Source organism: Protopterus annectens, chromosome 6.part0 (assembly GCF_019279795.1).
Source record: "Protopterus annectens isolate FY-2018-M chromosome 6.part0, PAN1.0, whole genome shotgun sequence".
In the NCBI taxonomy this organism is placed as follows: domain Eukaryota; kingdom Metazoa; phylum Chordata; order Ceratodontiformes; family Protopteridae; genus Protopterus; species Protopterus annectens.
This window is the reverse complement of record NC_056737.1, coordinates 1321576708-1321593731: the sequence shown is the minus strand read 5'-3', so window position 1 is coordinate 1321593731 and position 17024 is coordinate 1321576708. Positions and strand designations below refer to the sequence as shown.

Sequence of the window (17024 nt, the reverse complement as noted above, 5' to 3'; positions counted from 1 at the left end):
TAGCCGAGGTACCAGGAGGCACCAGTAAAGCAATTTTTTGGCTCCTTTGTGTGTTTTTTCTATTATTTTCGTTTGGTTATTTATGTTTTATCATAGATGATATCTCTCATCTAGTGTTAGATTGGGATTTAATGGCTAGGCTTATAAAGACCCTTGGGTCAATAGCCTAGTAACATTCATTGAACCTGTAGGGAAGGAGCAATGCTGGTTCCATAAGTGGATTATGGGGGCAGTTTCAAGAGTATGAAATAAGGCTGGGAAAGAGGTGGGAGGCCTGCACAGTGGAGTGAATATGACAGCATTTGGGAAATAGAAGTTGCCCTTACAGCAATAAGTGGCAATTGATAGTGGCTGCAGTTTGTCTAAACAGAGTGCAGGGTAATTGTATAGGTGCTTTACAATGGTATAAAAGTTTAGGAAGCATAATTATGATTGTTGGATTTCTAGAAAAAAGAAGAGGCTGTTTTATTATGTATACTGAGCTATTGTAATGAGGAGCACTGCTATATACTCACCAATGAATGGAATAGAATATTTTCATGGAAAAAGAGAAGAATTGGAAAGTTCAGCCTAACAGTGCTGAAGGGCAATGGAAACAAATCAGGAGTGTACAGGGAGAGAGGTGTTTTTGATATTGGAGAGTGAATAAAATGCATTTATGAAGAAATTTAAAAAAAACACGAGGGATGAAAAAGGTTAAGGTAAAAAAACAAAACAGTGGGAACATGGAACAGGTCATAAAACAAGGGAAAATGAAGAGTTGGTCAAAAGGACTGATGGAAGAAGACTATAAGGGCGGTGAGTAAGTAGCATCACAAGAGGAAAGAAAGCTTGTTACACATAATGTGATAGAGATAGGCAGAATTTGATCAGCTGCAGAGTCACAGTGCACTGTTGTAATTAGAAACTTTCAAGGCTGAGTGTTTAAATACATGTATTAATTAACACTTATGTTGCCACTAAGTAGATGAGATTTCTCAGCAGTCAGGTGATATGTTAACTAAAAAACTGAGTTTCAACTTTATTTCCCAACATCGAAACAGGAAACTTACCTTGCCCAGCTTCGTAATGCATGCTGACCCTAACCCTATACCTTATCTTACAGATTTTTTTAACAGTACCACTACACAGAATAGGCTTAAGACACAAATCACCAGTCTAGATCAACCATAATCCACACATACACCCACAGCTCATATAAATACTTGCCTGTTTTGACAAAAAAAAAAAAAAAACAAAAAAAAAACACCTCCTGAAGCCTTATATATCAAAATGCCTTATTTGACCAAATATGGTCAATCAAGGCTTCATGTGTGTGTGTGTGTGTGTGTGTGTGTGTGTGTGTGTGTGTGTGTGTGTGTGTGTGTAATATATTTCTCCAATTTTTCTAGCTATAAAATAACATTTTATAATTTATTCTTTGAGGTATCTTGTGTTACTATGATAATTTTTAAAATGTCTTTAACTGTACATTAAACATGACATACATGACATGACATGGGCTTTTTCTTTCAAATCAGATATTCATTTCCATTGAACAGACACTTCAGTGCATGCAACTTTTAAGTGTTCAATGTTATGGTCAGCTCTCATACTGGTCACGTATCTGACTGTTTTCTTCAGTGGTCTTACAAATCTAGTATATTTAATAGTAGTGTTATTTCTGGACTTGGACAGTTTTGCTTGCCCTTAAACTGGTGAATACACAGTAGAAGTGTCTCCTTCACATGAGAGACTTTCTCCCATAGTTATAGTGGATCTTTCTTCTTTTCTGCTTTCTTAGGTTACTTTGATTGGAATTCTTGCCTTAGTGATATTTTGGTTTCTTGTTTACAGCTGACCTTCATTACTTGAGCCTAATGGAATCTGTGTTTAACTGCTGGATCAATTACTAAAGCTTTAGGCTGCTAATCTTGATAAGATTATTACATTTTGCCAGTGCCTTCTTAATAATTCCGAGCTTCTTCTCATATAGTTATAGTAATATTTCAGTCTTTGCTGATTTCTTTGAAGCATCTCCTTCCACTTACCTTGATTTTCTGACAGCATTAAAGTTATAGATATTGGTAATTTGTTTTTAATCTTATACATGTTAGTAAATGAGATGCTGAGAGACTAGGATTATGCAATGCAGCTTTCTTGTATTCCAAAACTGCAAGTTTCCTTTCTCTGTAGCTACTTGTAGTTCCTCTTTTCAATCTTTTTGGTTCTCATCTGCTGTCAATGCTCAGTTTTTAAATGACATACTTTTAAATTAACTCTTGTTTAATAAGAAAAAAAATCAGGTATACCTTGATTTGAAGGCAAACATAAATGCACCTACCAAACTGCTACTTGTAGGATCTGGTAATCTGATAATGTTATGGTGCCTAAAATAATCTACACCCAGCAAGTATATTGTTTCCCTAAACTGGAACAAATCTGTGCCCCCTTGAAGCAATAGATAACACAATCCTATATAAGATAACATTTAACCTGATGTTGTCAGTCTTCATTTATCCTTGACCTTTGGGTACTCAGTTCCGATCCTTGGAACTGGCTCGGCCATTACATAGCTCTCACCAGCCAAAAACTCTCAAGCTAAGAGTCTACCCACAACACCCCTCTCCATATTACCCCAGATCTCGTTTGCCGCTCTTGTTGCATGACACATCAGCCGTTTTCTCTCGCAGCTAAGTAAAACTTAATAGTTTTTCATTGTTTCTTTCCAGTTTAATCTATCTTTCACACACACACACACACACCTATATATATATATATATATATATATATATATATATATATATATATACGTATATATTGTTCATCTGTTCTTCTATCCACTTTCTTTGTTGAGTGAGTGTGCCCTTTTTACCATATGATATTCTTTCCTTACCATAGTTGGTAGTACCTCTCTCTCTTCTCTACGTTTTTAGGTAACTTTGGCTACCATTGTTGGTAGTTTTTCCTTCTTTCTGTGTTTGTGTGTGTTCTTGTGTGATTGCTGCCTGTTGACCTTTCTTTTTGGTGACTGTCAACATGGCAGATAAGTCTAAAGGCACACCTGGCTTTAAGCACTGTCAAGAATGTGGGCAGAAGATGCCCAATTCTGATGGGCATTCTTCCTGTGTGTATTGTTTAGGCCCAGCTCATCTTCAACAGGACTGTTCTATTTGCCAGGCTTTCAGTAACTGAGCCTTAGTTGAAAGAAAAGATAAACTGATATTGAAAGTTCTAAGTCTTTTTTGAGGAGGCTTTATCCAAGACTGACACTTCCCCCTATAAATCTGATCTGGGACTTAAGAAAAGCTGCTTGGTGCAGACATCTCCTTTGGCTCCGGTAGCACAAAAGCATAAGCCTTCCACTCCCACTACTTCAGCAGAATTGAAGGCTAAGGTTCAGAAACTCTCAGAACTGACTACCTTGGCACTGTCTACTATGGTGCCACAGACCTTGATGCCAGTCACATTGGTACCAAACTCTTCAGCTTCCCTGTTGGAACTGACTCTGCCTACTATGCTTCCACAAATAATAGAACCTCTATCGGTACCGTAAAATACATAATTACCACACCCAGGACTAAGTATTCACCCTCTATTGACCCCTTTGTGGGACAGCTCCCAAATCCTTTTCTTCGCAGACCAGAATTCCCCACAGGCTTAACTGTCCATTCCTCCAGGACTTTAACTGAAGTTGACATTGTGAGGTTGGTGGATCAGCTCCTTATGACCAGGGGGTCTTTCTTTCTCTTCCCAGATATCTCCCTTCTGGAGTTGGGGCATTTTTTCCCAGAACTCCACTAAATCTTCCTCCTCTAACCTCCTCTGAAGGCTTAGAGCTTCTGACTCTGTTTCCTCCAGGTGCAGCTGCTCTGGTGCTGACAGCCTTTCCCCTTCAGTTCCAGGATCTGCCTTGACTTCCTCAGTTCCTTTGGAACTGACGGACTCCTAGGGCCGTAGCTGCACTGTCAGATCTGTGGGTTTCGGATTGGCTCCAGTTTTTTATTCAGATCTGTCCTTGGCTTTCGGAACCTCGGCGGATGTGGGCTCTTTCTTGGCTCTTGTTTCAGAGGTGGTTCTCTTAGAGCAGGGTGTGACCTCAGTTCCGAGGTTGTCCTTTCTCGGTTCCAGGCTCTCATCCCTCTTCAGGGGGGCCCTGCCTTCCAGGTAATGGAGAGGGCACTGGCCTCTTAGCTGGTCCCTTCTGTGTCGGAGTTTTATCCCAAGAATCCTTCTTGCCCAGAGTTGCCACCAACCTCCACACCCAGACAGCAGGCACCTAAGCTGCAAGATACTCCTGCACAGGGCCCCTCTTCTTCCGAGTCCTCCTCAGAAATTTCCACTGAGGAGCCACCCAGGAAGAAGATGTGTAAGAAAAAACACTTAGATTCCTCCGAAGAATCTATCACAGAAGACACATACTTTGATGATGGGGAGGATTCCCCCTGTGGTCACCCCCAGAAGACGTCTCCTTCTGAGACATTCTAGAGATTTGGAAACAGGAGGGGAAACTGGAAGCCCAAATACCTTACTTATGAGGAGTTGGTGTACTTACAGGTTTCTGATGCTCACCCATCTACTTCTTGGGTGACCCTTCTCACTGACGATCTTATTAAACTGATTGCACAGCGAGCTTGGAAGGCTCCTGACTCCAGAGAGCCAATTCCCTAGAGACCTGACAAAATGCCATGAACTCCAGACGACCACAAGCATTGGGCTAAGGGGTTAGCGGTAGATGCTATGGTGGGAGAAAGATGGAAAGACCCTATCTGCACTGGGCATAAATTTTTCTGCTCCCCAATGGTCCTACTCTAGGAATCAGAGGAGTGGGAAAATGTGGTTCAAAAAATCCCAAGGGCCTTTTCAGGATACATGGTGGTGGCTCCCCTTGGGGCAGAGAGTGAGGGAGCTCTAATAGAAGACGCTGACCCCATGGCAGAGGTGGCCCATAAAATCAAGGTTCCAGATATTCTTTCTCTGGAGAATCCTACCAGTGCTCCTGAAAGGGGTCCCAACTGATTACCTCTGGAAGCAGCTGGGGAAAGATTTTCTCTGCACTCAAGATCCTGGCAGCAAATAACTTTGGATACTTGGGTGCAGACCATCATTGCCAGAGGTTACCATGTTCCCTTCACAAGATCAAAATGACGATTCCCCAATGTTCCACCCAGTCAGAGGGATCAAGCAGCTTTAAAGGTTAAAAAGCTGCTAGAAAAAAGTGATCCAAGAAGTCCCACCAGACCAGACAGGATCTGGACTTCACTCAAGGTTCTTTTTGGTGCCAAAAAATACAGGGGACTTGAGACTAAATTTAGATCTCAGCTTTCTGAACAGATTTGTTTACAAAGCAAAATTCTGGATGGTCATGGTTCAGTCTATACTTCCCTTTCTAGAGGAAAATGACTGGATGTGCTCTATAGACCTTCAGGATGTGTATTACCACATAATAATGAAAAATGCTCCAGGAGGTTCCCCTGCTTTCATAGGTTCATAGGTAGGTACTAGGCTATCGGTCCAAGGGCCTACATAAGCCTAGCCAACAAGGTTCCCTGACCTACGCCACCCAAGGAAGTTATTTTTCTGTGCCACTGTCGAGCAGAGACACAGAAGTGATCCCCGGGGTGTATTTCCTCTTTGCCATCCACTCATCAAGATTTTTCTTGAAGAGTGCTAATGAAGAACTTTGCTTGACATAGATGGGTAGCCTGTTCCAGAGTATGGGAAGTCTCTGGGACAGGAATCTATCCCTCCAGCATGTCCTGTTTATTGTGGTGACAAGGATTAGGTCCCTAGAGCATGTAGCTCGGAGGGATTGGGATTTCTTTAGGTGTGGGTGTAGCATGTCTAACAGCTCTGAGTTTGACATAGCTTTATATGTTAGGCAGAGATCACCTCGGAGTAGGCGATATGCTACGGAGTAAAGCTGGAGTTTTTTTGAGGCGGTCAGTGTAGGGCATTTGTTTGAGGCCAGTAATCCTCTTTGTGAGGTACTTCTGTGGCCTTTCCAGCTGCTGCAGATGTCTTGTGAGGTACATTCCAAAAGGGGCGTTGTACTCTATAATGGGTCTAATGAGTGTCAAGTAGAGGGGAACAATTACCTCTTTTTTTCTGGATGAGAACCCTTTTTTGATGAGGTGTGCCATGTAGAGGGACTTCCTGACTACTGTGGTGATGTGACTATCAAAGGAGAAACTACTGTCCACCTGGGTCCCAAGGTCTCTTATCACAAATTCAGTGTTAAGTAGATTGCTGCCTGTGTGGTAGTTCATGGGTACAGAGTTTTTACCAAAGGGGATGACGCTGCATCTTTGGCATTGAGCTTGAGGCCATGGCTCTGACACCAGGCATCTGTCTCAGTGAGGCCCTTCTGTAGGATGTCCACATCATTTGGGGACTTAACTATGGCTCCTAGTTTGCAGTCATCTATGAACTTTGTTAGCCAGAGGCCTTCTGTGTTAGCCTGTACTTCAGAGAAGTAAATACCAAATAGGAGAGGTCCCAGGATGGAACCCTGTGGTACTCTACTTGTCACTGCTTTGAGGTCAGATTTTGAGTCTCCAACTTTTACAGTGTGGGTTCTGTCAGTGAGACAGTTGGCAACCCATCTTGTGACGTAGGGATTTATACCTAGTTTAGTGAGTTTAGCTATAATTCCAGAATGGGGGATGGTTTTGAAAGAAAGATAGGCTGTGTGAACCACCTTACCCTCATCTACAGCTTTGGTGACTGCCTCAAAGAAGTCGATCAGGTTCAGGAGGCATGATCTACCTTTCACAAACCCGAACTAGGTGGGATCCAGAGTTTGGAGGTTACCAATGTCTTTGTTTATGAGTTCCATGATGATACGTTCCATGGCCTTGCAGACCAGGCTCGTCAGGCTAATAGGTCGATAGTTCCCGGGATCAGTGGTGGCTCCCCCTTTGTGGAGTGGGATAACTGTTGCTGTGCACCATTCAGTGGGCACAAAGCCTGATGTGAGGCTATTATTGAACATGGTGCTTAAGTGGGGAGCCAGTTCGTTCTGAAGTTCTTGTAAAATGCAGCCTGGGATGTTGTCCGGTCCCATGGATGCTGTGTTTTTGGCTTTAGAGAGTGCAGCTTTTACCTGCGTAGTTGTGATTACAGGGACTCTGCATTCTTCCTGTATAGATATGGGCCCTTTAGGGGGTGGAGGGGAGGGTAAAGTTAGCACTGAACCTATCTACCAGGATGTTGGCAATATCAGTTGGTTCTGTAATTTTCATGCTGTTGTGCTGTAACTCAGAGCAGATCTGGGTGTTGCCGTCAAGATTCTTGACATAGCTATAGAATGCTTTGTGGTTGTCCTTAGAATTAGTGGCGATGTTGTTTTCATAGCTAGCTTTGAAGGATCGTATAAGGGATCTCAGCTTCTTACTGAGGCTGACCAGGGAGCTCCTCCACTCATGGGATTTTACTCTCTTTTGCAACAGTTTCTTCAGTTTATTTATGGCAGGGGACCACCAGATTGGCTTTCTTTTTTTGGAGAATAGTGTCTTGGTTCTATTTGGGGTAGCATGATCCATGCACTCGTGTAAGTGTAGGATTCAGCAATCGTAACTGTATTGTCCATCTGCATGGGTGTCATGAAATTCACCACTTCTGTCTTAAGAAGCATGAAGTTGGCTTTGGAGAAATTTTTTACCATGTTTTCCTTAATGGGGGGGTGGGGGCAAGATGTGGATATCAAGGGTGATTAGCTTATGGTCAGATCGCACCAACGAGGAGTTGACTTCAGGTGTGGAACACTGGTCACTCATATTGGTAATTACTAGGTCTAGTATATTGTTGCCCCTGGTGGGGGTGTGGATAAGTTGATCCAGGGCATTGGAGTTTATGAATTCCAGAAAGTGTTGAGCTAAGGAGTTGATACACGAGTAATTTTCCCAGTTATTAGTGGGGTAGTTGAAGTTGCCCATTATTAGGGTGTTTGGTTGAACCCTAATATTTTCCAGTACATCAAGAAAAGAGGAGTGGGAATCCTGGGGCATGGTGGGGGATCTGTAGCAAGCTACAATTTGGATTGCAGTTTTGCCCAGAGTTAGTTGTACTTGGATAACCTTGGATGCATTATGCTGAGCAACTAGCCTGGAGGTGTGGATAGCCTTAATGAATATGGGCACACCTCCGCCTTTGGTGTTTTGGTCCAGGTTACATGGCCGAAAAGTGTGGTATAGGTTATAGCCTGGTAGTGCAGGGGTGCTCTCTGGAGTCTTGAACCAGGTCTCAGTCACTGCACAGATATCAATGCTCTCCATTTTAAGGAGTGCCTCGAGTGAGTGCATTTTGAGATTTAGACTTCCAGCATTGAGTAGCACTACCCTCAGTTTTTGCTTGCCTGTTCCTATTATGGTGGTGAATTTGTTATTTGAACCTTGCCTAAAAAAGGCACTATAGGGGCAGCAAGAGCCTTAGCCAGTATCCGGAATCCCAGGGGCGACAGGTGCAGGCCATCTGTGGCAAAGCATCGTGGTCTGTTGACCATGTCATCCCAAGCAGACAGATACTGGATCCCCTTAGAATGACACCAGAAGCTTAGCCAATTGTTAAAGTCAATCAGTTTGTCCTTGTACTGCGGTATCATTCTGGGTGATGGCAGAATGCTACTCAGGGCTAGGGTCATACTTGCCTGAGCTACAGAATCGGGGAGCTCTTCCATGTCTCTTTTCATGTAGTCCAGGGAGGTACGTCTCAGGTCATTTACACCAACATGGACAATGACAGAGTCATATTTGTACTTGTTGTGGAGGGACCTGAGTGCATGGGTTATGTGGCAGATCCTGGCACCTGACAGGCAGCTGACAGTAACCTTCTCCTTGTTTAGCCTGGTGAGTGGGACATCAGTATGCCTGACTATAGAGTCACCTATGACTAGTGTGTTGGGTACGTTGTTTTGCCTTATTGGCTGTGGTTCAGCTAGGAGCCAGTCATTTTCAGTTCAGAGTGCTGCCCTTTGGCCTCACCACAGCTCCCAGAGTGTTCAGCAAGTGTTTGGTGGCAGTAACAGCTCACTTGAGACTGCATAGATTTCTGGTGTTTCCTTATCTAGATGACTGGCTCATCACCACTCCCACCAGGCAGCTACTGCTTCAATCAACAGATTTCATCCTGCACCTGTTTGTTCATCTGGGCATTACAGTGAATCAATCAAAATCTCAGCTAATTCCCACTCAAGATCTAGTGTTCATAGGAGGTCATCCAAATACCATCTCTTGTGTAGCTTCCTTTCCTCTTCACAGGCTACAGAAGATAAAATCCCAAGTACAGGCCATTCTCTCCAAAGACAAGGCTTCTGCACTTCTAGTCCTTCTAGCTTTAGGGTCCATGGCAGCGACCATTACCTTAGTTCCACTAGCAAGGTTTCACATATAGCTGCTACAATGGCTTCTAGCATTCCAGTGGTCCATCTAAACCCATCCAATGATGTATCCGATTTTAATCAACAGTTGTTGCAAGAAGGACTTATCCTGCTGGATGGAATCTGAGGAAATTCTCTTAAGCTGTCCCTGTGTTCCACCTCAACCCAAGGCCATAGTGACCACAGATTCCTCCCAGATAGGGTGGGGAGGCATTATCTGGGAAGAACAGTCCAAGGCACTTGGTACCCAATAGAGGCCAATCTGCATATCAGTGTTCTGGAACTGAGGGCAGTGCTCTTAGCATTGCAAGCCTTCCAATCTGACCTCCCTCTAGGAACGATTGCAGTTCAGTCAGACATGTCAGTAGTGTGGTACATCAACAAACAGGGTGGAACCAAGTCATACCCCCTGTGCCAAGAAGCTTTCAGAGTGTGGCAATGGGTGAAATCCTCCAACTGCTTTCTAATAGTAATGCACATCCCGGGAAACTCGAATGTGTTAGCGGACAAACTCTGAATCCCAGAGTGACAAAGAAGATTTTTTGTTGCTGGGGCCAGCCTTGCTGTGACCTCTTTGCATCACCCCCTAAACAACAATTGCAGCAGCTACTTTGCCCTAATTCCCCCCTCAGGGGTAGTTCCTGAGAGATGCTGTCCTTCACGGTTAGTCCTTGGTACTACTCTATGTCTTTCCCCCCTTCCCTCTGATCCCCCTCTTCTTAAAGAAAGCCAGCAGGTTGAGAAGCAAGGTGATCCTCATTGTGGCCTTCTGACCTCAGCAAGTATGATTCCCATTTTTTTGGCACCAGCTAATTCACTGTCCATGGATTCTGGACCCAGTTCTGGATCTTCTGTCTCATCCGTAGGGACTGGTGCACTCCAATCTTCAGAACCTCAAGCTTACAGCTTGGCTCCTCCAGTTGCATTAGTCACCAGGCAGAAAAATTTATTTTCCCCAAGTCCAAAAAATTCTACTGGCTTCCCATAGAGCTTCCACCAGAAACTTTACCACAGCAAGTGGAAAAGATTTTCTGTTTGGGCATACAATAATGGTCTTAACTCTTTTTCCACACCAATTGAAAAGGTATTGGAGTTTTTAGCTATGCTTTTCAGTCAAGGAGCATCTGCTTCTACTATTAAGGTCCAGCTAGCTGCTATTTCCAATTTCCACAATGGCTTTGAGGACCATTCACTTATTTCCCATACATTATGTAAAGTGTTCATGAAAGGGGCTTTGCAGTTGAAACCTGTTTAAAGACCCTCTAACTCCTTGGGATCTGACCTTAGTTTTGCAGTCCTTGGTACATTCTCCCTTTGAATCAGTGGCTACTGGCACTTAAAGTTTCTTTCAATGAACAATATTTTTCTGATAGCCAATACCTCCACCAGAAGAATTTCTGAAATACAAGCACCATCTTCAAAACCCCCATATTTGATTTTTCATATGGCTAGAGTTTCACTAAGAACCAACCCATCTTTTCTCCCTAAGGTGATCTCAGAAGCTAATATTAATCAAACCATTAACCATTGACTTACCCGTTTTCCTTCCAAAATTTTCCAACAAAGGTGAATATTGCTTATATTTGCTAGATATTCACAGACAATTATGTTTCTACCTCACAGACCTGAAGGATTTAGAAAACTGGACCAGTTATTTTTCTCTTTCTCCGGTCCATCTCTGGGAACATCTGTTTCAAAAGTTACCTTGTCAAGATGGTTAAATGGTTAAGAGACTGTATTACTTTCATATACAATAAAAAGAATCTCAAGTTACCAGTGCCAGTGAGAGCACATTCCACGTGGGCAGTAGCCACTTTTGCTGTTTTCCACTTCAAGGCTTCCATGGATGAAATATGCATGGCAGCAACCTGGGCTACTCTGCATACATTTATCACTCATTACAAATTGGATTTGGTCTCCAGGGGAAGAGCATCCTTTGGCTCTAAGGTACTCAGGAATATCCTTCCGTAAGGTCACCCAGGATCTAAAGTAGCTGGAGACTCTGTCCCAAAGGTCAAGGATAAATGAAGATTGACGACTTCAGATAAAAAAATATGCATTTACCATAATGTTCCATTAGTTTTGTTGATCTTCATTTATTCTTGGCACCCCACTCTCCTTCCCCCTCCTGCAGACTTCCTGGAGGATTGTAAGCTTGTCCTGGTAACTTTATCAGGTTTGATCTTGGACATAGCCTCTTCAATTCCATATACATATTATTCTGTCTTTCTGTGTAGCTGCAAAATTGATCTGAGGTAATATGGAGAGGGTATTGTGGGTAGAGTCTTAGCTCGAGAGTTTTTGGCTGAGCTAGTTCCGAGGATTGGAACAAAGTACCCAAAGGTCAAGGATAAATGAAGATCGACAACAGAGATGGAACTTTATGGTAAGTACATAAGTTCTTATTCTCTTGGGTTATTGTTAAGGCATGTATTACATACATCACAGTTTTGCACTTCCTTTTCTATATGTGTTGATATTCATAGCAAACAGATTATCTCACCTCCCCCCTTTTTTGAATTTTGCATTAGCAAGATTTTACTCGTATACATTCTATCAATCTTTTCCGAGATAGCTGAGCTGAGTAAAATATTGTCTGGTTTGTAAACTAAACCTTGAACACAGCCTAATTCCTTCTTGACTGAATATATATGTTCATCATTCGTCAGTGTTTCATTGACAATTTCTAGTAATCTTCCCTGGGAATCATCACCATTTTCGCCTTCACCATGGTGCAGCCTACTGGCTTCTCAATTCTTCCTTTCTCCAGACACAAAAAGAACATTTCCAAATGGTCTTTGCTCATTCAACAGCCTACAAATGTGCCTCAGCTGCAGATGGGTGACTCTGCTGTGGCAATTTCTGGTTCCTTAATTCATTCATCTATGTTTCTCATGATTCCACTAGCAAGACTCGGTATGTGAAAGATTCAGTGGTACCTAAAATCTGTATGTTCCTAACATCACCCATCTAATATTTCAAACCCAGTTTTGGGATTTGTAAAAAAAATATATCCGAATCCTGGGCTCCCATTCTTACTTCCTGTCTTAGTATACTCTATAACAAAAAATACTTCAGAATTTGTTTGGAGAGACATGTCTTGGGGGTAAAAGTGCAGGATCTTTGGAAACAAAAATGATCAAAACACACAAGAGATGTTAGCAATTATAAATGCATTTAACTCTCTATCATCTTTGGTCCCCAGGAACACTGCAACTGATTACAGTGTCACAGTGATGTGGTACATAAACAAACAGGGGTAGTCCAGATCTTACCCTCTATGCAAATTAGCCATGGTAGCCTGGGAATTGGCTCTTCAGCACAGTCTCACTGTACAGACATCTTCTGTTCCTTCAGAGCAAAATATTGCTGCAAACAAGCTGATCAGGACCAGGACAACTGTCATGAAAGGAAAGTTCACTGGAGTCTTCCAGGATTTGATCCAACTTTAGGAAACACCTCAGACAGAGCTATTTGCCTCCATTCATAATAAAGAAATAGCAAAATTCTGCTCCAGGACCCTTGCAAGCAGTCATGGAAAACAGATGCATTTTCATTTTCTTCTACAGGCATGTTTCCTGCATGTCTTTCAGCCCTTTCCATTGGTATCCAAGGTCATGCTAAAGATCTGAAGAACTATTCTAATGTCATTGTGGTGACTCATTCCTGGGCCAGGCAATCAGTGTTTCTCCCATTTGGAAATGGCCAATAATAATTACCGCAAACTTCCTCACAGATTGGACCTATTCACACAAGATTGGGTTGTTTGATACATCCCAGCTTGAAATAACTTCAGCTAACTGCCTGGTAGATAAAATCTTTTAGGCAGCTATTCTCTGAGGGTGTGCATTGGGTATTATAGAAGGCAAAGAAACTTGCTGCTAGGAAATAATGTATTAGCAAATGTAAAAGACTTTTTCTAGTTTGTGCCATACTAAAAACTAGGTCCCTTTTTAAGGCTAGTATTTCTCTGGCTCTAAAATATTTGTGCGAGCTATCCTCTAGTCTTTCTTACTCCTTTATCAAAGTTCATTTGTTGGCTATTTCAGCATGTCTTCTCATGGATCCCCTTTTTTCTTTGTATTCTCATGTCAAGATGTTTTTGAAAGGGGCTCTGCATACTTGCTACTTACAGAACAGGTACCTTCACTTTGGGATCTTAATTTTGTTTTGGAAATATTAACTCTTGCTCATGAGACAGATTTGAGGTGCTTAACATGCAAAACAGTTTTGCTGATTGCTCTGACTTCTGCAAGAATAGTGTCTGAGTTACAAGATCTTATGGTGGGTCAACCTTATCTCATTTTTCACAAAGAGAGGGTTTCTTTGAAAGCTTATCCTTCATTTATGTCTAAAGTGGTATCCAAGTTTACTTTAAGTCAAGCTATCCGTCTCCCTGCCTTCTTTCCAGAACCTAAAAATAGGGAAAATAATTTTTCATTTTCTCTACTCTGATACTGTCTTGACAGGACTAAAACTTTCAGAAATAATGATTATTTAGTAATGCCTTATGAAGGCAAAAAAAGGACAGCATGTGTCAAAGCAGCCTACATCCAAATGGTTGTCTTATGCTCTCTTTTGTCATTCCGATCATAACAACTGAATTCCAGACAGGGTTAAGGCACAGTTTCCTAGGGGTTGGCTTCATCAGTGAATCCACCCCTTTTCAAAAATCCTAGAGACAGTAACTTGGTCTTCCATACCTACTGTTCCAAAGCACTACAAACTAGATTACTTTATCAGGTCTAGATATGGATTTGCTAGGTTCACTGACTATTGGCTCCTGGACCCTAATTCTTCCTCCTTCCAAATCTTATAAGCTATGGTATTTTACCAATATAGTTAAGAGTACCACACCAGTGATCAAATGCTGAAGACAATATAGTTGTGTAAGTAAATTTACCATAACAGTAGGTATTCAAATGATCACTGCTGCACACACACATTCACATATATATTTATGTAGCTAAAGCTACTGCAGCAGTGATCATTCAAACATCTACTGTTATGGCTAGTTTACTAACACTGCACTTTTCATTGTTAGTTCATAAAAAATGTCATCCATGAATCTGGCATAAAACTTTTCAGGTTGGAAAAATTGTGTGTAGGTCTGGAAATTCCTTTTCCACTGTGCTAACAGCATGTTGGCGTAAGTGGGCACAATAACAGTCTCTATAAAAGCACCAAAGTTTTAAGGAAAATACCTATAATCAAAAATGATGCTGTCTAATACAGTTGCTAACAGGTGACAAATTATATACCAATTTTGCTTGTGGAAAATCTGTACTTTAACTGGGATATGAATCATCAAATTCAGTACCAACATTGTGAGCAATATAATTGTGCAATTCAGTGATATGCAAAGATACAGAATGCATCAAATCAATCAGTAAAACATTCTTGTTGAAAATGTCCGAAACCTTTTGTAGCCCATTGATCTATATAGCTGGGCATTGGAATGGATATCTGCTATTACGACTATAGGCATTGCAATTATTTTTATAATAAAATCACTTTTTTTTGGTGCTTGACTTTGGGCCCAGTTCCAAAAGATTTGCTGTTGGTGTAAGTGTCTTATCCTGGAGTAAAACTTGCTTTATAGATAAGGCTTACACTGAAGAAAGACTTTTGGAATGTAGCCCTTTGTGTCAGATTATCTCACAGAAGGAAATCTCAAGGCAAAAATGGAGAGCTGCAAGCTGCAAAGGCATGCGAGACTGAGTGCCTGTTCTGCTATAGGAATAAATGATGGTGCCAGTGTGAAAGTATTCTAAATGAATCTCATTTTACTTTTAGCTGAAACAAACATGTTATTTTAAGCTTCAGTATAAAATACGTTGGTATTTTTCACTCTGAAGAAGCTTCAGCCTGTATAGACAAGAAGGCACTAAGTGCTTTTATAAGTCTGAGAGTCAAGAAGAGCCATCTTAGTGTCCCATTTAGATGTAGTGATTGGTATATTAACTCAGGTTACAACAGGTATTAACTATAGAGCAAATAGTGTTGAGAATTATGGGCTGTAAAGCCTGAAAACTTTATTCCACACTAGCTAGTACTGCAATTCTATGTTCACATTTCATTGCATAGGCCAATAAACACAGTGGGAGAACCTGCAATGAAATTTTACACCATTTCAAAAGAAGGATCTGTAATGGGTCTAGATGACTCATGGAGTATAACAACATCTGCCTGTTTACCCTGTTATCGTGTTCTAGTAGTGCTTAAAGAAGTGATTTGCTTATAATTTGTACTCAGTTTACTGGCAGTCTTAGCAGTTCCACCTGTATGACACACCATTTCTTCAACACTTAACCCACTTAACTAGCTGTATTTCATGTAGACCTGACAGAAAATAATTATTAAATACATAAAGCCTGCAAGACATAAAATTATCTTGCACACAAGTTATGCTGCTTATGGGAGGTAAAAGCAGTAGTAAAGTAATATTTGCTTTCTTACTCTTCGTCTGGTTAATCACTGCACTGTAACGTATCCATTTCTTAAACTACATCTAGATACAAATGATATAAACTCTAGCTTGGTGTGTTCAAATCATAGTCCTCTTTATCTTTTCTCTTTCTGTATACACCTGCCCAAATTGACAACTCTACACTGTCCACATACTGTTAGATGCTCTTTCTCGTTACAGTTTTTTGTAGTGCAAGGTTTCTACTCAGTCTAATCTTTTTTTCCTATATGACTCCCTGAACTGGACACAGTACACCATATGTAATCTTACTTGTGCCCCATACAGTGGAATCCTGATCCATGTGCCCCAGTATTCATTTTTCATTTGTCACTTGAAGCCTTATAAGCGATATTGTAATGCATAATTTAGTCCAAAGGCAATCATGATCCTATATCTTTTTCCTTTCTTTCCTCTTTGCTCCCCCTGCACAACCTTATTAATGGGTGCCAACCCTATCCATACCCCTCACCTTAGAAGAACTCTATTCTGTAACATTACCACTCTACAAGATACACACACACAACAAAATCTATCCCTTTACATAGACCTTACTCTAACACTAACCCACATATACTCGATCAAATTACACCAACTCCCATGCTGAAACACTATTATCTGAAAGTTTTGACTTCAGTATCCCAAAGCAACACTTAACCTTACCCACATATATTTAGTCTTCCTTCTTCCTTTATCTTTATTTGGTGAATGGAATACTTAACCGCATTTCAGAATCCTTCACATTATTGACAAACTGAGTATTCAACAGAGGGAATGACACTTGTGTATACACACACACATGTGCATGCACACACAAATGTTGCACACTCTGATCTGAATAAACAATTTACTCATAGCTGTTACATCATATCTAAAAATAAAAGTTTTCATCTAGTGCATCTTGCCTGGTTAGCAAACAATAAAGTAAGAATATATAAATACAATTGTGAATTTCCAAGCAGATATGAGTTCTCAGTATGGCTTATTGAACAATTGAATTTAAAGTTTGATTTATTCCACTTGCTTGTCTCCATTGCTGTTTTGTATTAGAACTGTCTTTGAATATTCAATATTAGAGGTCACCTTAAATATATTATAACATCACTAATTCCTTAAGCTGCAAAACAGTAAAAACTTGGCTTAGATATTTCATTGCACATTTTAATTCATTTTTACAGTAAAGCTCTCGGTAAAAAGTCATCA

The 17024-nt window shown here is 41.1% G+C and overlaps 1 protein-coding gene across 1 annotated transcript in view; it reads right to left on the bottom strand.

Annotated features, from left to right (window-relative positions):
* Nucleotides 1-16966: 16966 nt before the first annotated feature.
* Nucleotides 16967-17024, bottom strand: part of TNFAIP6 (TNF alpha induced protein 6) — a 577009-nt gene continuing 576951 nt past the window's right edge. The window contains exon 6 of the mRNA XM_044074884.1: nt 16967-17024. This exon is cut by the window's right edge and continues 1001 nt beyond it. The gene's annotated coding sequence lies outside the window, so the exon portion shown is untranslated.